This window comes from Gambusia affinis, linkage group LG09 (assembly GCF_019740435.1).
Source record: "Gambusia affinis linkage group LG09, SWU_Gaff_1.0, whole genome shotgun sequence".
In the NCBI taxonomy this organism is placed as follows: domain Eukaryota; kingdom Metazoa; phylum Chordata; class Actinopteri; order Cyprinodontiformes; family Poeciliidae; genus Gambusia; species Gambusia affinis.
Window position 1 is genome coordinate 2,435,677 of NC_057876.1, and position 21,237 is coordinate 2,456,913.

General features: G+C 40.9%; 15 non-coding genes across 15 annotated transcripts; all 15 read left to right on the plus strand.

Annotated features, from left to right (window-relative positions):
- Positions 1-234: 234 nt before the first annotated feature.
- Positions 235-306, plus strand: trnae-cuc. Its single transcript has one exon. It is a non-coding gene; the product is annotated as a tRNA-Glu (tRNA).
- Positions 307-744: 438 nt separating this feature from the next.
- Positions 745-816, plus strand: trnae-uuc. The gene has a single exon. It is a non-coding gene; the product is annotated as a tRNA-Glu (tRNA).
- Positions 817-915: 99 nt separating this feature from the next.
- trnae-cuc lies at positions 916-987 on the plus strand. The gene has a single exon. It is a non-coding gene; the product is annotated as a tRNA-Glu (tRNA).
- A 99-nt stretch (positions 988-1,086) lies between these two features.
- trnae-cuc lies at positions 1,087-1,158 on the plus strand. The gene has a single exon. It is a non-coding gene; the product is annotated as a tRNA-Glu (tRNA).
- Positions 1,159-1,259: 101 nt separating this feature from the next.
- trnae-uuc lies at positions 1,260-1,331 on the plus strand. The gene has a single exon. It is a non-coding gene; the product is annotated as a tRNA-Glu (tRNA).
- Positions 1,332-1,596: 265 nt separating this feature from the next.
- trnae-cuc lies at positions 1,597-1,668 on the plus strand. The gene has a single exon. It is a non-coding gene; the product is annotated as a tRNA-Glu (tRNA).
- Positions 1,669-2,106: 438 nt separating this feature from the next.
- trnae-uuc lies at positions 2,107-2,178 on the plus strand. Its single transcript has one exon. It is a non-coding gene; the product is annotated as a tRNA-Glu (tRNA).
- Positions 2,179-2,277: 99 nt separating this feature from the next.
- On the plus strand, positions 2,278-2,349 carry trnae-cuc. The gene has a single exon. It is a non-coding gene; the product is annotated as a tRNA-Glu (tRNA).
- Positions 2,350-2,621: 272 nt separating this feature from the next.
- Positions 2,622-2,693, plus strand: trnae-cuc. Its single transcript has one exon. It is a non-coding gene; the product is annotated as a tRNA-Glu (tRNA).
- Positions 2,694-6,282: 3,589 nt separating this feature from the next.
- trnae-cuc lies at positions 6,283-6,354 on the plus strand. The gene has a single exon. It is a non-coding gene; the product is annotated as a tRNA-Glu (tRNA).
- Positions 6,355-6,925: 571 nt separating this feature from the next.
- Positions 6,926-6,997, plus strand: trnae-cuc. The gene has a single exon. It is a non-coding gene; the product is annotated as a tRNA-Glu (tRNA).
- Positions 6,998-7,709: 712 nt separating this feature from the next.
- On the plus strand, positions 7,710-7,781 carry trnae-cuc. The gene has a single exon. It is a non-coding gene; the product is annotated as a tRNA-Glu (tRNA).
- Positions 7,782-7,873: 92 nt separating this feature from the next.
- trnae-cuc lies at positions 7,874-7,945 on the plus strand. Its single transcript has one exon. It is a non-coding gene; the product is annotated as a tRNA-Glu (tRNA).
- Positions 7,946-8,217: 272 nt separating this feature from the next.
- trnak-uuu lies at positions 8,218-8,289 on the plus strand. The gene has a single exon. It is a non-coding gene; the product is annotated as a tRNA-Lys (tRNA).
- Positions 8,290-9,902: 1,613 nt separating this feature from the next.
- On the plus strand, positions 9,903-9,974 carry trnae-uuc. The gene has a single exon. It is a non-coding gene; the product is annotated as a tRNA-Glu (tRNA).
- Positions 9,975-21,237: the final 11,263 nt, after the last annotated feature.

Sequence of the window (21,237 nt, forward strand, 5' to 3'; positions counted from 1 at the left end):
TTATGTCATGTGTTAATCCTTGTAGGTATTGATCACCTAGTTTGTCTCTATTATTACAAAAACAACAAAATCGCTGATGGTCTATTTGTTAGGATTCGGCCCTTTCACAGTTGCTGCCAGGGTTCGATACCTGGTCAGGGAAAGACCCGTTCATTGTCTTTTTCATAATGCCATTAAATTCGTACAGCTATTGATAATCTAAAATCTCCCCCTATTATTACAAAGCCATTAAGATCCCTGATGGTCTAGTGGTCAGGATTCGGCGCTCTCACCGCCGCGGCCCGGGTTCGATTCCCGGTCAGGGAACATTCTCTTACATTTTCACCTTCCCCCTTCTTTAGATCTTGCATTTATCCTTGTTGGTATTGATCATCTAAGTTCTTTCCATTGTTAAAAAGACTTCAAGATCCCTGATGGTCTCGTGGTCAGGATTCGGCCCTTTCATAGCTGCTACCTGTGTTCGATACCCGGTCAGGGAAAGACCCGTTCATTGTCTTTTTCATAATGCCATTAAATGTCTATAGCTATTGACCATCTAAAATCTCTCCCTATTATTACAAAGCCATTGGCATCCCTGATGGTCTAGTGGTCAGAATTCGGCGCTCTCACCGCTGCGGCCAGGGTTCGATTCCCGGTCACGGAACTTTCTCTTACATTTTCACCTGCCCCCTTCTTTAGATCATGTGTTTATCCTTGTAGGTATTGATCATCTAAGTTCTCTCTATAGTTAAAATTACGTCAAAATCCCTGATGGTCTAGTGGACAGGATTCAGCTCTTTCACCGCTGCGACCTGGGTTCGATTCCCGGTCAGGGAACTTTCCATTACATTTTCACTTTCCCCTTTCTGTAGCACATGTTAAGCCTTGTAGGTATTGATCACCTAAGATCTCTCTATTATTACAAAGCCAATAAGATCCCTGATGGTCTAGTGGTCAGGATTCGGCGCTCTCACCGCCGTGGCCCGGGTTCGATTCCTGGTCAGGGAACTTTCACTTACATTTTCACTTTCCCCCTTCTGTAGCTCATGTTAAGCCTTGTAGGTATTGATCACCTAAGATCTCTCTATTGTTACAAAGACATCATTATCCCTGATGGTCTAGTGGTCAGGATTTGGCGCTCTCACCGCCGCGGCCCGGGTTCGATTCCCGGTCATGGAACTTTCTCTTACATTTTCACCTTCCCCCTTCTTTAGATCATGTGTTTATCCTTGTAGGTATTGATCATCTAAGTTCTCTCTATAGTTAAAATGACATCAAAATCCCTGATGGTCTAGTGGTCAGGATTCAGCGCTTTCACCGCTGCGGCCTGGGTTCGATTCCCGGTCAGGGAAATTTCCATTACATTTTCACCTGCGCCCTTCTTTATGTCATGTGTTAATCCTTGTAGGTATTGATCACCTAGTTTGTCTCTATTATTACAAAAACAACAAAATCGCTGATGGTCTATTTGTTAGGATTCGGCCCTTTCACAGTTGCTGCCAGGGTTCGATACCTGGTCAGGGAAAGACCCGTTCATTGTCTTTTTCATAATGCCATTAAATTCGTACAGCTATTGATAATCTAAAATCTCCCCCTATTATTACAATGCCATTAAGATCCCTGATGGTCTAGTGGTCAGGATTCGGCGCTCTCACCGCCGCGGCCCGGGTTCGATTCCCGGTCAGGGAACATTCTCTTACATTTTCACCTTCCCCCTTCTTTAGATCTTGCATTTGTCCTTGTTGGTATTGATCATCTAAGTTCTTTCCATTGTTAAAAAGACTTCAAGATCCCTGATGGTCTCGTGGTCAGGATTCGGCCCTTTCATAGCTGCTACCTGTGTTCGATACCCGGTCAGGGAAAGACCCGTTCATTGTCTTTTTCATAATGCCATTAAATGTCTATAGCTATTGACCATCTAAAATCTCTCCCTATTATTACAAAGCCATTGGCATCCCTGATGGTCTAGTGGTCAGAATTCGGCGCTCTCACCGCTGCGGCCAGGGTTCGATTCCCGGTCACGGAACTTTCTCTTACATTTTCACCTGCCCCCTTCTTTAGATCATGTGTTTATCCTTGTAGGTATTGATCATCTAAGTTCTCTCTATAGTTAAAATTACGTCAAAATCCCTGATGGTCTAGTGGACAGGATTCAGCTCTTTCAACGCTGCGACCTGGGTTCGATTCCCGGTCAGGGAACTTTCCATTACATTTTCACTTTCCCCTTTCTGTAGCACATGTTAAGCCTTGTAGGTATTGATCACCTAAGATCTCTCTATTATTATAAAGCCAATAAGATCCCTGATGGTCTAGTGGTCAGGATTCGGCGCTCTCACCGCCGTGGCCCGGGTTCGATTCCCGGTCAGGGAACATTCTCTTACATTTTCACCTTCCCCCTTCTTTAGATCTTGCATTTATCCTTGTTGTTATTGATCATCTAAGTTCTTTCCATTGTTAAAAAGACTTCAAGATCCCTGATGGTCTCGTGGTCAGGATTCGGCCCTTTCAAAGCTGCTACCTGGGTTCGATTCCCGGTCAGGGAACTTTCCATTACATTTTCACTTTCCCCCTTCTGTAGCTCATGTTAAGCCTTGTAGGTATTGATCACCTAAGATCTCTCTATTGTTACAAAGACATCAATATCCCTGATGGTCTAGTGGTCAGGATTCGGCGCTCTCACCGCCGCGGCCCGGGTTCGATTCCGGGTCAGGGAACTTTCTCTTACATTTTCACCTTCCCCCTTCTTTAGATCATGTGTTAATCCTTGTAGGTATTGATCACCTAGTTTGTCTCTATTGTTACTAAAACATCAAAATCGCTGATGGTCTATTTGTTAGGATTCGGCCCTTTCACAGTTGCTGCCAGGGTTCGATACCTGGTCAGGGAAAGACCCGTTCATTGTCTTTTTCATAATGCCATTAAATTCGTACAGCTATTGATAATCTAAAATCTCCCCCTATTATTACAAAGCCATTAACATCCCTGATGGTCTAGTGGTCAGGATTCGGCGCTCTCACCAGCCTGGGTTCGATTCGGTCAGGAACTTTTCATTTCACCTTCCCCCTTCTTTAGATCTTGCATTTATCCTTGTTGGTATTGATCATCTAAGTTCTTTCCATTGTTAAAAAAACTTCAAGATCCCTGATGGTCTCGTGGTCAGGATTCGGCCCTTTCATAGCTGCTACCTGTGTTCGAAATTGGTCAGGGAAAGACCGTTCATTGTCTTTTCATAATGCCATTAAATGTCTATAGCTATTGACCATCTAAAATCTTCCCTATTATTACAAAGCCATTAGCATCCCTGATGGTCTAGTGGTGAATTGGGCGCTCACCGCATGCCAGGGTTCGATTCCCGGTCACAGAACTTTCTCTTACATTTTCACCTGCCCCCTTCTTTAGATCATGTGTTTATCCTTGTAGGTATTGATCATCTAAGTTCTCTCTATAGTTAAAATTAAGTCAAAATCCCTGATGGTCTAGTGGACAGGATTCAGCTCTTTCACCGCTGCCTGGGTTCGATTCGGTCAGGAACTTTCCATTACATTTTAACTTTCACCTTCTGTAGCTCATGTTAAGCCTTGTAGATATTGATCACCTAAGATCTCTATTGTTACAAAGACATCAATATCTGATGGTCTAGTGGTCAGGATTCGCCATGCTGGGTTCGAATCCCGGTCAGGGAACTTTCACATTTTCACCTTCCCCTCTTTTTAGATGTGTTTATCCTTGTAGGTATTGATCATCTAAGTTCTCTATAGTTAAATGACATCAAAATCCCTGATGGTCTAGTGGTCAGGATTTAGCGCTTTTACCGCTGCCTGGGTTCGATTCCGGTCTGGGAAATTTCCATTACATTACCTGCCCCCTTCTTTATGTCATGTGTTAATCCTTGTAGGTATTGATCACCTAGTTTGTCTCTATTACAAACATCAAAATCGCTAATGGTCTATTTGTTAGGATTCGCCCTTTCACAGTTGCTGCCAGGGTTCGATTCCTGGTCAGGAAAGACCTTCATTGTCTTTTTCATAATGCCATTAAATTCTAGGTATTGATAATCTAAAATCTCCCTATTATTACAAAGCCATTAAGATCCCTGATGGTCTAGTGGTCAGGATTCGGCGCTCTCACCGCCGGTCGGTTCGACTCGGTCAGGGAACATTCTTACATTTTCACCTTCCTTCTTTAGATCTTGATTTATCCTTGTTGGTATTGATCATCTAAGTTCTTTCCATTGTTAAAAAACAAAGATCCCTGATGGTCTAGTGGTCAGGATTCGCTATCATAGCTGCTACCTGTTCGACCCGGTCAGGGAAAGAACCGTTCATTGTCTTTTTCATAATGCCATTAAATGTCTATAGCTATTGACCATCTAAGAATCTCTCTATTATAAACCATTAAGATCCCTGATGGTCTAGTGGTCAGGATTGGCGCTCACCGCTGGCCAGGGTTCGATTCGGTCAGGAATTTTCTCTTACATTTTCACCCCTTCTTTATATCATGTGTATATCCTTGTAGGTATTGATCATCTAAGTTCTCTCTATAGTTAAATTACAAAATCCCTGATGGTCTAGTGGACAGGATTCAGCTCTTTCACCGCTGCAGCCTGGGTTCGATTCTGGTCAGGGAACTTTCCATTACATTTTCACTTTCCCTTTCTGTAGCTCATGTTAAGCCTTGTAGGTATTGATCACCTAAGATCTCTATTGTTACAAATACATCAATATCTCTGATGGTCTAGTGGTCAGGATCGCCCGGTTCAATCCCGGTCAGGGAACTTTCTCTTACATTTTCACCTTCCCTTCTTTAGATCATGTTTATCCTTGTAGGTATTGATCATCTAAGTTCTCTCTATAGTTAAATGACATCAAAATCCTGATGGTCTAGTGGTCAGGATTTCGCTTACCGCCAAGTGCCTGGGTTCGATTCGGTCAGGGAAATTTCCATTACATTTTCACCTGCCCCTTCTTTATGTCATGTGTTAATCCTTGAGGTATTGATCACCTAGTTTGTCTCTATTGTTACAAAACATCAAAATCGCTAATGGTCTATTTGTTAGGATTCGCCCTTTCACAGTTGCTGCCAGGGTTCGATACCTGGTCAGGAAAGACTCATTGTCTTTTTCATAATGCCATTAAATTTATAGCTATTGATAATCTAAAATCTCCCTATTATTACAAAGCCATTAAGATCCCTGATGGTCTAGTGGTCAGGATTCGCGCTTCACCGCGTCTGGTTCGACTCGGTCAGGGAACATTCTCTACATTTTCACCTTCCCTTCTTTAAATCTTGCATTTATCCTTGTTGGTATTGATCATCTAAGTTCTTTCCATTGTTAAAAGACTTCAAGATCCCTGATGGTCTGTGGTCAGGATTCGCCCTTTCATAGCTACCTGTGTTCGATACCCGGTCAGGGAAAGACCCGTTCATTGTCTTTTTCATAATGCCATTAAATGTCTATAGCTATTGACCATCTAAAATCTCTCCCTATTATTACAAAGCCATTGGCATCCCTGATGGTCTAGTGGTCAGAATTCGCTCTCACCGCTGCGGGCCAGGGTTCGATTCGGTCAGGAACTTTCTCTTACATTTTCACCTGCCCCTTCTTTAGATCATGTGTTTATCCTTGTAGGTATTGATCATCTAAGCCTCTCTATAGTTAAAATTACGCCAAAATCCCTGATGGTCTAGTGGACAGGATTCAGCTCTTTCACCGCTGACCTGGGTTCGATTCCGGTCAGGGAACTTTCCATTACATTTTCACTTTCCCTTTCTGTAGCTCATGTTAAGCCTTGTAGGTATTGATCATCTAAGATCTCTCTATTATACAAAGACATCAGTATCTCTGGTCTAGTGGTCAGGATTCGCGCTCACCAGTTGGGTTCGATTCGGTCAGGGAAAGACCAGTTCATTGTCTTTTTTGATAATGCCATTAAATCTGTACAGGTATTGATATTCTAAAATCTCCCTCTATTATTACAAAGCAATAAGATCCCTGATGGTCTAGTGGTCAGGATTCAGCGCTCTCACCGCCCGGTTCGATTCGGTCAGGGAACATTCTCTTACATTTTCAACTTCCCTTCTTTAGATCTTGCATTTATCCTTGTTGGTATTGATCATCTAAGTTCTTTCCATTGTTAAAAACTTAAGATCCCTGATGGTCTAGTGGTCAGGATTCGCCCTTTCAAAGCTGCTACCTGGGTTCGATTCGGTCAGGGAACTTTCCATTACATTTTCACTTTTTGATCATGTTAAGCCTTGTAGGTATTGATCACCTAAGATCTCTATTGTTACAAAACATCAAGATCCCTGATGGTCTAGTGGTCAGGATTCGGCGCTCTCACCGCAGCGGCCTGGGTTCGATTCCCGGTCAGGGAACATTCTCTACATTTTCACCTTCCCCTTCTTTAGATCTTGCATTTATCCTTGTTGGTATTGATCATCTAAGTTCTTTCCATTGTTAAAAACTTCAAGATCCCTGATGGTCGTGGTCAGGATTCGGCCCTTTCACTGCTACCTGTGTTCGATCGGTCAGGGAAAGACCTGTTCATTGTCTTTTCATAATGCCATTAAATGTCTATATTGACCATCTAAAATCTCTCCCTATTATTACAAAGCCATTAGCCCTGATGGTCTAGTGGTCAGAATTGCGCTCACCGCTGTGCCAGGGTTCGATTCGGTCGGAACTTTCACATTTTCACCTGCCCCCTTCTTTAGATCATGTGTTTATCCTTGTAGGTATTGATCATCTAAGTTCTCTCTATAGTTAAAATTACGTCAAAAGCCCTGATGGTCTAGTGGACAGGATTCAGCTCTTTCACCGCTGCGGCCTGGGTTCGATTCCCGGTCAGGGAACATTCGCTTACATTTTCACTTTCCCTTTAGCTCATGTTAAGCCTTGTAGGTATTGATCACCTAAGATCTCTCTATTGTTACAAAGACATCAATATCTCTGATGGTCTAGTGGTCAGGATTCGGCGCTCTCACCGCAGCGGCCCGGGTTCGATTCCCGGTCAGGGAAAGACCCTTTCATTGTATTTTTCATAATGCCATTAAATTCGTACAGCTATTGATATTCTAAATCTACAAAGCCATTAAGATCCCTGATGGTCTAGTGGTCAGGATTCGCGCCTCACCGAGGCCGGTTCGATTCGGTCAGGGAACATTCTCTTACATTTTCACCTTCCCCTTCTTCTTGATTTATCCTTGTTGGTATTGATCATCTAAGTTCTTTCCATTGTTAAAAACTTCAAGATCCCTGATGGTCTCGTGGTCAGGATTCGCCCTTTCATAGCTGCTACCTGTGTTCGATCCGGTCAGGGAAAGACCTGTCATTGTCTTTTTCATAATGCCATTAAATGTCTATAGCTATTGACCATCTAAAATCTCTCCCTATTATTACAAAGCCATTAGCATCCCTGATGGTCTAGTGGTTGAATTCGCCTCACTGCGGCAGGTTCGATTCCGGTCAGGAACTTTCTCTTACATTTTCACCTGCCCCTTCTTTAGATCATGTGTTTATCCTTGTAGGTATTGATCATCTAAGTTCTCTCTATAGTTAAATGCCAAAAGCCCTGATGGTCTAGTGGACAGGATTCAGCTCTTTCACCGCTGTGAGATTCCCGGTCAGGGAACTTTCCATTACATTTTCACTTTCCCCTTTCTGTAGCTCATGTTAAGCCTTGTAGGTATTGATCACCTAAGATCTCTCTATTGTTACAAAGACATCAATATCTCTGATGGTCTAGTGGTCAGGATTCGGCGCTCTCACCGCAGCGGCCCGGGTTCGATTCCCGGTCAGGGAAAGACCCTTTCATTGTATTTTTCATAATGCCATTAAATTCGTACAGCTATTGATAATCAAAAATCTCCCCCTATTATTACAAAGCCATTAAGATCCCTGATGGTCTAGTGGTCAGGATTCGGCGCTCTCACCGCCGCGGCCCGGGTTCGATTCCCGGTCAGGGAACATTCTCTTACATTTTCACCTTCCCCCTTCTTTAAATCTTGCATTTATCCTTGTTGGTATTGATCATCTAAGTTCTTTCCATTGTTAAAAAGACTTCAAGATCCCTGATGGTCTCGTGGTCAGGATTCGGCCCTTTCAAAGCTGCTACATGGGTTCGATTCCCGGTCAGGGAACTTTCCATTACATTTTCACTTTCCCCCTTCTGTAGCTCATGTTAAGCCTTGTAGGTATTGATAATCTAAGTTCTCTCTATAGTTAAAATGACATCAAAATCCCTGATGGTCTAGTGGTCTGGATTCAGCGCTTTTACCGCTGCGGCATGGGTTCGATTCCCGGTCGGGGAAATTTCCATTACATTTTCACCTTCCCCCTTCTTTATGTCATGGGTTAATCCTTGTAGGTATTGATCACCTAGTTTGTCTCTATTGTTACTAAAACATCAAAATCGCTGATGGTCTATTTGTTAGGATTCGGCCCTTTCACAGTTGCTGCCAGGGTTCGATACCTGGTCAGGGAAAGACCCGTTCATTGTCTTTTTCATAATGCCATTAAATTCGTACAGCTATTGATAATCTAAAATCTTCCCCTATTATTACAAAGCCATTAAGGTCCCTGATGGTCTAGTGGTTAGGATTCAGCGCTCTCACCACCGAGGCCTAGGTTCGAGTCCCGGTCAGGGAACTTTCCGTTACATTTTCACCTTCCCCCTTCTTCATGACATGTGTTAATCCTTGTAGGTATTGATCTACTAGTTTGTCTCTATTGTTACAAAAACATCAAAATCGCTGATGGTCTATTTGTTAGTATTTGGCCCTTTCACAGTTGCTGACAGGGTTCGATACCTGGTCATGGAAACACTCGTTCATTGACTTTTTCATAATGCCATTTAATGCGTATAGCTATTGACCATCTAAAATCTCTCCCTATTATGAGAAAGTCATTAACATCCCCTATGGTCTAGTGGTCAGGATTCTGTGCTCTCACCGCTGCGGCCCGTGTTCGATTCCCGGTCAGGGAACTATCTCTTACATTTTCACCTGCCCCCTTCTTTAGATCATGTGTTTATCCTTGTAGGTATTGATCATCTAAGTTGTCTCCATTTTTAAAAAGACATCAAGATCCCTGATGGTCTCGTGGTTAGGATTCAGCGCTTTCACAGCTGCTGCCTGGGTTCGATACCTGGTCAGGTAAAGACTCGTTCATTGTCATTTCCATAATGCCATTTAATGTGTATAGCTATTGACCATCTAAAATATCTCCATATGACAACAAAGCCATTAACATCCCGGATGGTCTAGTGGTCAGTATTCGGTGCTCTTCTCACCGTGGCCTGGGTTTGATTCTCGGTCAGGGAACTTTCTCTTACATTTTCACCTGCCCACATCTTTAGCTCATGTGTTTATCCTTGTAGGTATTGATCATTTAAGTTCTCTCCATTTTTAAAATGACATCAAGATCCCTGATGGTCTCGTGGTCAGGATTCAGCGCTTTCACAGCTGCTGCCTTGGTTCGATACCTGCTCAGGGAAAGACTTGTTCATTGTCTTTTTCATAATGTCATTTAATGTGTATAGCAATTGATCATCTAAAATCTCTCCCTATTACGACAAAGCCGTTAACATCCTTGATGGTCTAGTGGTCAGTATTGGGCGCTTTTACCGCCGCGGCCTGGGTTCGATTCTCGGTCAGGGAACTTTCTCTTACATTTTCACCTGCCCACTTCTTTAGATCATGTGTTTATCCTTGTAGGTATTGATCATCTAAGTTCTCTCCATTTTTAAAAAGATATCAAGATCCCTGATGGTCTCATGGTTAGGATTCAGCGCTTTCAAAGCTCCTGCCTGGGTGCGATACCCGGTCAGGGAAAGACCCGTTCATTGTCTTTTTCATAATGCCATTAAATGCCTATACCTATTGATCATCTAAAATCTCTCCCTATTATGACAAAGCCATTAACATCACTGATGGTCTAGTGGTCAGGATTCGGTGCTTTCACCGCTGCGGCCTGGGTTCGATTCCCGGTCAGGGAACATTCCATTACATTTTCACCTTCCCCCTTCTTTATGTCATGTAATCGTTGTAGGTATTGATCACCAAATTTGTCTCTAGTGTTAGAAAAACATCAAAATCGCTGATGGTCTAGTGGTCAGGATTCTGCGCTTTCACAGCTGAGGTCCAGGTTCGAATCCCGGTCAGGGAAAGTCCCGTTCATTATCTTTTCATAATGCCATTAAATGTGTATAGCTATTGACCATCAAAAATCTCTCCCTATTATGACAAAGTCATTAACATCCCTAATGGTCTAGTGGTCAGTATTCAGCGTTGTCACCGTCACTGTCACATAGGAAATTGTTTTGATCATGTCCTTAAATCCCTCTAGGAATTGATTGTGAAAGACCGCTTGCTAGTTTTACAGAAACACAAAGGTCCCCGATGTCATGATTCGACAACCTGTGTTCATTTCTCAATGAGGGATAGTTCTTTTCCTTTACACCTGCCCTGTTGTTTTGTTCTCGTCTTTAATGCCTTCCATGTATTGATTGTCAAAGACCTCTTGCTGGCTTCACAGAGGTAGAAAGTTTCCTGATGTTCTTGTGAATCAAGATTAGGTGCTCTCATCATTATGGCCGTGTTTCAATTCATGGTCAGGGAAAGTTCTTTTCATTGTCTCCTAGAACATTGTTTTGATCATGTTTTTATTGCCCTCTAGATGATGAAAAATCTTTTGCTAGCTTTATGGCGACACAAATGTTCCTGATGGACTGGTGGCTTGGATTTGGTCCTGTCACTGCTGCTTCCTGGTTTATATTCCCACTCACGGATTGTTCTTTTCCTATACACCTTTCCTGTTGTTTTGATCATGCCTTTAAAGCAGTCTAAGTATTGATTGTCAAAGACCTCTTTCTAGCTTCCCAGAGACACAAAGGTTCCAGATGTACTAGATGTTAGGATTAGCTACTCTCACTACTCAGAAGCTTGCAGTCTCTTTTTGGTGGATAGCACTCCCATTTAACCCTCATGATTTATAGCTTTTTGGACAAATTACATTGTCTGTCTGGGGATGTGTCATTAGAAACCTGCTTATTGCCTGTTTCAGTTTTTAGACCCCAACATTAGGAGGAGCAATCATTTTTTTAATTTTTCCAAAAACACTATAGTAACAGCAATTTTTTCCAATTACAGAAAACAATGGATGGCTTTCTTTTGTTTGGTTACATGGACAAAGCCTAGCTAACTAACAGTGAAGATGATTTCAATCTGCTGCTGCTGGAAAAAAAACAAAACAATTAAAGACAATTGGCTGTTTGTTGTAGCGTGAACTTGTCCTGTTTTGCAAATGAGCCAAACCATGATGTCAGATGAACACTGTGGTCAGAAAATTTTGTAGAAAATACAGTTTTCTTTTCAAATTTATTTATTTTTGCCCTCCAGGGGGTATTTTTGTGGGCTCTAGTGTCCCTTATAAGACAGTAGGAAAGGGGAAAGACATGCGGCAAATGTCAGGCAGGTCGAGGAATTGAACCCACAACTGCCACGTCAAGGACTCAAGGCCTCCAAATGTTGGTTGCGCTATCCCCTACGCCACCACAGCACGCCCTAAATGATTGCTTTTTATATGAGTTGTGTTTGACTTCCTTTTTAAACGCCACTGATCCCTGCAAAAGCTACCTTTGAGTTTTATTTACCTAATTGAAAAAGGTTTACGAAGTTCAGTTTTCATTGCTAATGTCTATTCAGGACAGCTCTACAATGCCTCACATTAAAATGTAAAATATCTACTAAAACTGGCCTTCAGTTAGGAAGATAAAAAATACTACTTCTACTTGAGTAGGATAACATTTGTGCAAAACCTTCAAGCCTTTGTAGAGGTTCATAATAATTAGACGTTTCTTCACACATCAAATGATCATAGTCAAGTTTGTTTCTAGCCAATTGACTTAGTTTAGATTTGCATTTGTGTTGCTCTAAGAATTTCCTTCCACCATTCTCAAACTTCTCAGTAAGTTGATTTAATCAGCTGATTCTATAACCAACAGACATTGGCTAAGTCTGCCTCTTCAGTTTGACTTCCCCTGCATATTAACAGCATTGGAGAAGTGCCTCCATGGGCCTGCCAAGCCGATCAAGGCCCACACAGGTCTGACAAAACAGAGACACCTTTAATAATAAATGACACAAGGGTTCACATGTCCACCGTTGTCCTCTGGGGCCGGATGTGCAGACATGGGTCACAGCATCACATTGCATGAGGAGAGGAGAAGTTGATTAGGTGATGTGCTGCAGCCTGGTCCAGTCAACTCCCCCAGTACGTTCCACGCCTCAACCCCTGGTACAGTTGGGAGCTGTGGAATACAATCAGAATGCAAAAATGAAGTCTGACAAAATACACAACCTAAGATCATCCCGTTCCTCGAACTCATCTCAGCCTCCTGGTAAGTCAACATGGTGATTATTTTTCAATTTTTTTAAATTTATCTGATGATTATTGAGATATGACTAAAATGACTCAACCTTACTCAGTTACTTATATGCAGTGTTACAGAGGAGAATAAAGAGTGTGTGTTAATGACGTGGTTTGAGGCAAAAGGGAAACAAACATCAGTAACTAACATTTTCTTAAACTTAGGTGTTATTTGGAGTTTGGCTGCCTGGATTACAGATTTAATGCAGCTTTGAGTTGTGATGACAGATCTACTACTTGCATTATGCACTGTAGTAAAGTGCTAGTACTCTGTAATTCACATGTCATTTTAGAACCACAAATTTCAGTGTATTTTAGTGACCTTTCTCAAAGGCAAACACTAAAGCGCAATTACAACTATTCTTTTAGGAAATGCAAATCTAGAAACTATAATAGGGCAGATTAATGCATCATCTCAGCCAGAATGCTTGAAGAGAGCCTTGGAACATGTTTTCAAGTCTAACCTGTCAGTTGTTATCCTGGCTCAACTTACATCAATCAAATGTATGACTCATCTAAAATGTGATGACATGCTGAGCAGGAAACACAGTTATTCATCTGTATTGAATCAGAGGAACATCTAAAACATGCTGGAAGCCCTCTTAGGAAGTGGAGTTTAGCCACTGATTGTTTTCGATCTTTAAATGGAAGGTTGGTTTTTGAGGTAAATAATGTAAAAACCACAAATTTCCCAGGCAAAGAAACAAAAAGCTGAAAAAAACAACATGATTTTTTGTTTAATTTTGTCATGGATATTCAAAGTAATCATTCCTCTTTAAAAGATGAATAAAAACTAGACTTCCACAATATATTTACAAATTCTTCTCGGTTCTTTATTATTTCTTGCCAAAGTCAGTAAAAGCCATCAATGAAGGCTGAAAAGAGTGACTTACAGCTCTGGAGCCACAAGTTGATGACCTCTTTTATAAACTATGCCACAGTTTGGGGTTGATGTCCTCCTGGAAGATGAACCTCCACTCCCAGTATTCTGCAGACCCAAACAGATCCTGCACTTAACTCCTGCCATCTTTCCCATCCATTCTGTCTGTCCGGTCCCTGCAAAAGTTAAGCATTCCCACAGCATACTGGTGCCACTACCGTACACAATGCTCATGAAGTTTTGACATTAGTTTTGCACAACATATTATATTTTACTTTTTGGTCAACCTGAGAACCATCTTCCACTTCAACCATCTTGAGTTTGACGGCAAACAGAAGATGTTTGATGGCAGTTCATTATTATTTAGAGGAACACGAAAAGGTGCTAAATACTTTCATACATAAATGCACACACTTTTCAGAGTTTTGATTTATCTACCACAACACTGTAAAAGATTAGATGAAAAAGCTCAACAGACTGAACAGGAAACAGGAAGTAAAGGAGCTCATTGGGGTCACAGTGGGTAATGATGAAGGATATTGTAATGACAAAACTGAAAAAAAAAAAAAAAAAAAAAATTACATTAGACATCAAACAGGTGGCTGATTGGCTACAGGCAGCAGCTGTGAGGAGAGACCAGACAGGCAGGCTGAGGGAAGGAGGATAATAAACGTGAAGGTAACTGAGGAGGAAAAAAAGAACAAAGGGGAAAAACACTGAGATAACAGAAATAAAAAAGTGAAAGCATAAACAAGGAAACAACCCAAAAACACAATAGAATTATTAGCAAAAGGCAAAAAGTAATTTATTGCTTAACAAAAGCATTTTTCTTTCTTACTAAGAAATTGTTTGCATGACAAGAAAATTTTTGTTGCGTTTCCACACAATAAATAGGTCAAAATGATAAAAGGAAAGCAATATATCTATGATGCAAAGAGAATGAAACAGGCTTGAACAGCCACTGAGTGTAAAACAGGCTCACAAATAATCAGCTGCAAACATTAAGGACAAAATAAGACTGCAGATGTAACAAGGGCAGAAAATCTGTCACTTATCTATTACTTTTACGTTTTGGGTGTAGTTAATGTAATAATCCCCTATTTTAAACATTTTGTCATTATTTTCCTTGCTGGCGGACATTCATCTCAACATCTGCTTTCAAACCACTGTTTTGTTGTGTTTCAGGCTAGTTATGTAACCATAGTAACCAGTTCTAAAAGACTCTTGTAAACATTTTTATATATATATATATATGAATGTGCCAATGGCAGCTACTTGGTACAGGTGATTACCTCCTAAGCTAACTTGTTGTATGTGGTCATTATTGTGACCTCTATTGCACATGCGAGACGCTTTCTGGTTGTTTGCAGTTCACATTAGGAAATTACATTCAGGTTGGCAATAATTGGAAATGTGAAAAATCAAACATACCCATTAGACTTTCACAAAAAATCGGAATTGAACATTATAGCAGCAGTCTGATCACAGCCACTGCCTTTCTTGCTATAGCAATGCTTCTTGGCAATAAATCTTATAACGTTGAATGTTTCCCCCATGGTGTCACATTTGTGAGGATTGATTTGTTGGTTGAGCAGCAGTGATGTGGAATGGCATGTCTGTTATCCCCACTCTTGAGCCACCCAAAGAATAACAGAACAATGTCCAACCTCGAGTTATTTTTCAGTAACAGTGAGCTGATGCGACGCTGTTTAAGCTGAAAAGTCCTCAGAACATCGTGATGCAAGACGTCAAGAGAAAGCTGAGACAGATGACCTGTTCATTCAGTTTGAACTCAAGCGAGTCTTACTTCTGTTCTTTAAATACATGAGCTTCGGGGTTACTGGGAGGTGTTCCATGAGTAATATCTGTGCAATTTATTTTTTAACAAGAAAAACATGTAACACACCCTTATTACAAACACTATATAACAGCAGATTTTCTTTCCCCATCACTCTTTCTTAGCATAGTGTACAGATATTTATCCAAATGCATGTAATGGATGATCATTCTGCAGGTTGGCCGTACAAGTACAAGTGATTATACTGTTATGAAATCTGTTTTCAATGTGGGGATGCAGGAATATATCTAGAAACTTTTCACTCAGGTTATCCCATGGTCTTAAGTGGAGTGAAATGTTTTCCATCTATTCTTTCCTCTTTTTGCTTTGATTTTCTGAGCCTGCTGGATTACACAGAAGAGCGGAACAATTAGAACCTGTACCCTGTGATTCCTGTGATTGGAGGGGGAATCTTTGGTTTTGGCACCTCAACAAGCACATGGTAAAGTTTGAAAGAAGTTGTTCTGTTGCATTCTGAGCAACAGAACAACTGAACAATTTCATAAAATAATAGCGTTCTGAGAAATAGAAGCAGCCATTAAATATATATCTATATTAAGAATTGGGTATTCTACTTGGAAAAACATTTTACATGAGTGAGTGTATTTATTTGTTGCTAGTGATAATCATAATCCATTATTCTGAGGAAATATCAATGTCTGCTCATTGACTATCATATTTCACTAGTGAGCATACTGATATTTGTGCATAAATGTGTTTGTGTGCCAATGGGTGAATGTGGTTGTAGTGTAAAGCGCTTTCAGTGGTCAGTATGACCTTTCTGTCTTTTTTCTTTCTATCCTTTCATTCTTGCAGTATACCTCCATTCATTCATTGCCCTCATTCCTTCCCTGTGTCCTTTATTATCTTTTTTCTTTGTCATTTCTTCCTTTTCTGTATCTTTGCATCTTCCTTTTCTTCTTAACTTCCTTAGATCCTCCATCGATCTATTGTTTCCTCTCAAAGGATTTTTTTTAGTTTTCATGGTGAGTCTCTATATACAGTACAGACTAAAAGTTTGGACATACCTGTGTGTCCAAACTTTTGGTCTGTACTGTTTAAAGCTTTTCTATTTAAGAATTATATGCTAATATTTCACACTGAATTTTATTATTTCATATTTTCTACAACACAAAAAGGATTCTGGGATGTTGAGTCTGCAAAATGGAATTTTAACAATGAAAATCAGCAGTGAGCTGGCAGAGCTCAGTGCAGAGTTCCTGCTAAAGACGGTCTGGATCCTTTGCTTGTTTCCATTCTGTCCTAACGCTGTAATCTGGAGTCCACGGCCAGCTAACATGGCGACTAAGAAAGAGGATTACTGTACTGAAAGTGATATCATTCAGTCTTTACTCGTTCCATCAGCTCAGCTCAGTTCTCAGAATTCTGAAGAATTTTTTATTTCCTTTTTTTTAATTTCATGTAACCAATAAATGATGATGGAGTTGAAGAGCAAATTCTGCCGGTTTAGCTGATTTCTTATGCACGGATGAAAGCACTTTGAGATGTTTTAGTTTTTCTGACTTTTTCATGAGCTCAGAGTTAAAATGAGCTGACAGGCCACATCTCCACCACCCAACCCAAATCATCTTGTTTGCACTGAGCTGATGAAGCTGCGCACCACGCTTGAATCGACCAACATCCCCGGACCCGTTTTCTCTGCCATTTCCCCTTAAAGCAAATCTGCTGTGAGCCGATATAATGTCCCAATATTTCCATGTGCTTTGAACTGTTATGGTTTTCACATGACAGCCACCAACTGTCAGCTGTTTCTTGAGATTTTTGACCAGGAAAGTGGAGCATAACTGAACAGTTGAATGAAACAACTTCAAACTTTTTAGCAGAGCACTCAAGCTCAGTCAGCTTGGTCTCATAAATACCAATGAATAATAATAAATTATAAATATCATAATTGTAATACAAATAAATAATAAAATAAGCCTCAGTCTAATTGGTCAGAATCTCCGTCAACATCTGTTTTAAGTATGGTCACATTTCTGAAGGCTCTTGCTTGCAGCTGACCGGTGCAGCGGTCAGCACAAACACTTTGGAGGCTGGAGCTCAGGTGGAATTAAAAAGCATCTTGCTGTGAGATTAATCACAGGCATAACGTGAACATCATGCATGCATATCTGTTTCAGGAGCTGTCTGATGCAGACGTTTAAAAGGCAGTGTTATGTAAATTTAACTGTTTTAGCTTTACAACGTGTTATAATGTCTTTCCCTCATCAAATACATGCCTGGAGTGTTTCTTTGATTCTTTAATGCATGTTTGAGAAATCATTTAATCTTCATGGCGACCATTAAACCATGCAAAACCCTTGGGTGGACGCCTTTGAGGACAAAGCTCCTCCTCAGAGCTGCAATTTCCAAGTTTCCAAGCCTCCGCCTCACAGAGCTGACCTCCGTCATGACCCCAACAGTCCGCCAGACTGTTCCTGGTGGAACTGGTTCTGTTCTGGGGATTACTCTGGAACATCAAGAAATAATTGCTCAAAGAATTATTCTTCATAAAACAAAGAATATTACACACAAACCCGAGAGTAACCTGAGTTTTACTGTCATACAAAAACAGAGTGTCTTCAGTCAGAAGCTTCTCACAGCAGTAGGAAACAGACTGTTACAGTGAATCTTTCCTGCACACAGAAATCAGCAGCTGCAGCAAAACTTTGACTTGGATGACAGGAGTTACAACAATTCTAAGATGTTTTAATGGAATTGATCTGAATTGAATTAAAATGATGTAGCTTTTCTTCAATCCACAGACGTGTTTTGATGTGGCATTCCAGATTGACCAGCCAATCAGTGGCCACCATGCTCCGGCAGTGATGTCATACTACAGCTCATACTTAGTTAAAAAAATAACGGATACATTATCGTTTAAAAAAAAAAAAGAAAGAAAAAAAATACACACTGAACTGATGACTGGGGTGAGAAATACTCTCAGAGGAGAATTCCTTCAGCAATATCATGTGACAGGTTCACAGGTTTCTCATATTGGACGACTCTACAGGGCTCTATTACAGATTTAATTGCGTCTGCTTGATTCTCACATCTGCATAATTTTCAGCTCCTTCACTGCTGAAAAGTTGAGCAAATGCGTCATTCACCTCTGGTACTCTGTCATCTTTATCATTCCAGAAAAGTGCTGCTTTCACTGGTCTGTGTCTATTCCAGGTATTACATTACTATGGACAGATGATTTTTATTCTTCTGTCAAGTTTCTTTAAAAAAAAATAAGCCCTGAAGGAGCTTATCTCATTTACATTCACTGTCTAATTTTCTCATCTCCTCCTCGCTGTCATGGCCTCTCAGCGCCTGCTCTGTTCTCTCGTCAAAAGGAATTGAAGGAGTTGACATCAGGCAGGAAGAGTTTGGCTGGGAAAGAGGGGAATAGAGTCCTGACCCAGATAGCGGGACAAGCTGCCCGTCCATCGATCCTTCCATACCCCGGCAGGCCTGACACATGCTAAAAACATACTCAGTAATTTACTTGCATTCAGAGAGGAGGGGGGGGAGGCTGAGTTGGGTTTAGGCACAAAATGCACCACACTGAAACAGAACGCCCTCCACTGGTGAAAAAGAATGGTTATCGATTAGAAAATTGTATGTAAGGGCAAACTTCAAACAAGCACTCACTGTAATGTCTGATACTGCAATATCTGTCTTAATTTGAATAAAAAACATGTGAAAGATAATGGGATTATCTGGTACTCTGTAGGAATGCAGACTGTATTGATTTTATAATGTCTCTAAATCAGACATGTTTGATGATGCAGATGGAATGGAAGTAGCAGGAGGGTTTTTAATACGCGGCTCATGTTGGAGAAAACAAAATGGTTTCATTTTTCAAGTTATGAGAGATATATCAGCGTTGTTGTGCAATGAACTGACAACCTTACTGGGACACCTGCTGGCCCTCAAGTCTGGTTTATACTTTAGAGGAGGATCCAAAATATCAATAGCAAGTCAGTGTCAGTATCAGTTAATGTTTTAAAATGCTTTAGTTTCAGATTTATTCTTGAAATTTTGTCTTATTTTCGAGTCCTGCCACTAACTTTCTTTCGAAGATTTTTGCTATCATATTTTGCATTTAGTAGTAATCAGTTGTCATTTTGACATTAAAAACGTTTGTGTACATTTTCTGTCAAAGAAAAAAAAGGAAAATCCCTTGATTATGATTGACTTGTAGCAGCAATAAACAGGGATAAAACATCCAAGGGGAAGAATACTTTTCATAGACCCTTTTTATCTGACATTAGTTGTGAGTCAGATGGATGTTCCATCTGGCCCAAAACCGGTGCAGCCTCCATGCCACTCCCTCCTGTCCCCCTATCTCTCCTCCCTGCTCCTCTGGCCTTCCTGCCCTTTTAAACTGCAGCTTATTAGTGTAATAAATAACTGTGCTTAGAGGACGTTTTAACTGTGACGGTCTACTGGGTGAAATAGTGACATTACAAGTATGTTCTAGTGTTCACAGAGGAAATCTTATATTTGTCTGCTCCTGTGTTTCCTTTAGAGAGATGACAGGAAGCAGAGGAGGAAATGGAGCGGGCCGGGAGACATAGAAGAAGGACACAAGATAAAGAAAGCATGAAAAAATGAGAAGAGGAGAAACACAGAGGTGAAAGATGGGTAAATATGGTGAAAAAAGGAAGACAGACAGATTAGTCATCTCTGGACACACACATATTTAATGAGACACAATCAAGCACACAGAGCTGACATGTTCTTTCATGCACATTTCTGACTTCATCTCATTTCACAAACACACTCAGTCCAAGTCAGATATGTGTGTTTGTCTGTGTGTGTGCAGGGATCTGTGTGTACGTCAGGCTTCCCGTGGGTTGGCACACAGACGTTTGGCCTGTCTGTCTTCTTTCCACATGATCGTCTGGAAAATAGTCCCACAATTCCCCTCCTCCTTCCCCTCATTGACGTCCACACGGCGTGTAGTAGTTGTTCTGGACGACCTTCCCCTGCAGCACAGCGGGCTGCTCACCTGTTGAACGCTGCATTTTCTCAGCCCACCCACTCATCCAGAATAAACACGCTCTGAAAGACGTTTAAAAATGAAACACGGCGATCCCTGTGAACACGACGCATTATAGACGCCGTAAATCCTCTATGCACTGCCGCTGCAGCTGCATGAATCAAGTATGCTGACTATGATTAAATGATAGCTGGAGAGAATATGTTGCTCTGTGGTTGGTTCTCATCTGGGCTGCTTGTTCAGGCCTTCATGTGGTTGATTTCTTTGACCAGCGGCGGCAGAAACTGGAAGTAAATGTTCCTCAGCCGGTTTGTTGTCGTTTTGTGTTTCTGTATTCGTTCACAGGAGTGTAGCACTAGCAATTTGTTGCAACTTTGCTTTCCACTAATTATCAATGCAAAATGTGAAACAAAAAAAATCATCTCAGTTTTAGAACAAAGATTTATGTACTGTACATTTTGCTATTACAGTAGCAGCAGGTTATGCTGAAACATTACAGCAGGTTATCCAACTTTTAAAAAATTAGTTAATTTGTTACACATAATCAAGTTAAGTTTATACAAGCAAATATATTAAGGATAAGCCATCATATTAAACAAACTTAAAACATTACATTTGGCAAATTTCCATTTAATACCTGGGAAAAAATTACCTACATTATTTTTGAAGTTGGAGCTCCATTCTTTTCTTTTTATCCACATATAAGGAGAACTGATACCTGGTACTCATGAATGTAAATTAGTGGTGGGATAGTAATTGCTGTCTTTAATTATTAGAGACTCTGCTATCCTCCTGGCATAGAAGCAGGAGGAGGGCCTAAGCATTGTCAATCATACTTGTGTACTGGCTGCTCGTTGTGCTAACAGCAGAAAAACAACTCACTGTTCCAGGTAAACCGTTTATCCACTGTCATCGGTTGCCATGCCAACTAGCCTCACAGCATTCGTAGCAGTTTATGTTGTATTGGTGCAGCTGTAGGGTTTCTGCTTTAGAAAGAATGATGGAGGGGATGTGAGTGGGCGTACACGAGGGTTATTGAGAGCACTGGGACACTCTTTGCTCTGATTGGTTGTTTCTAACTGCATTATTTGTTTAGGTTAGCACTGGGAGCACTGGGAGAA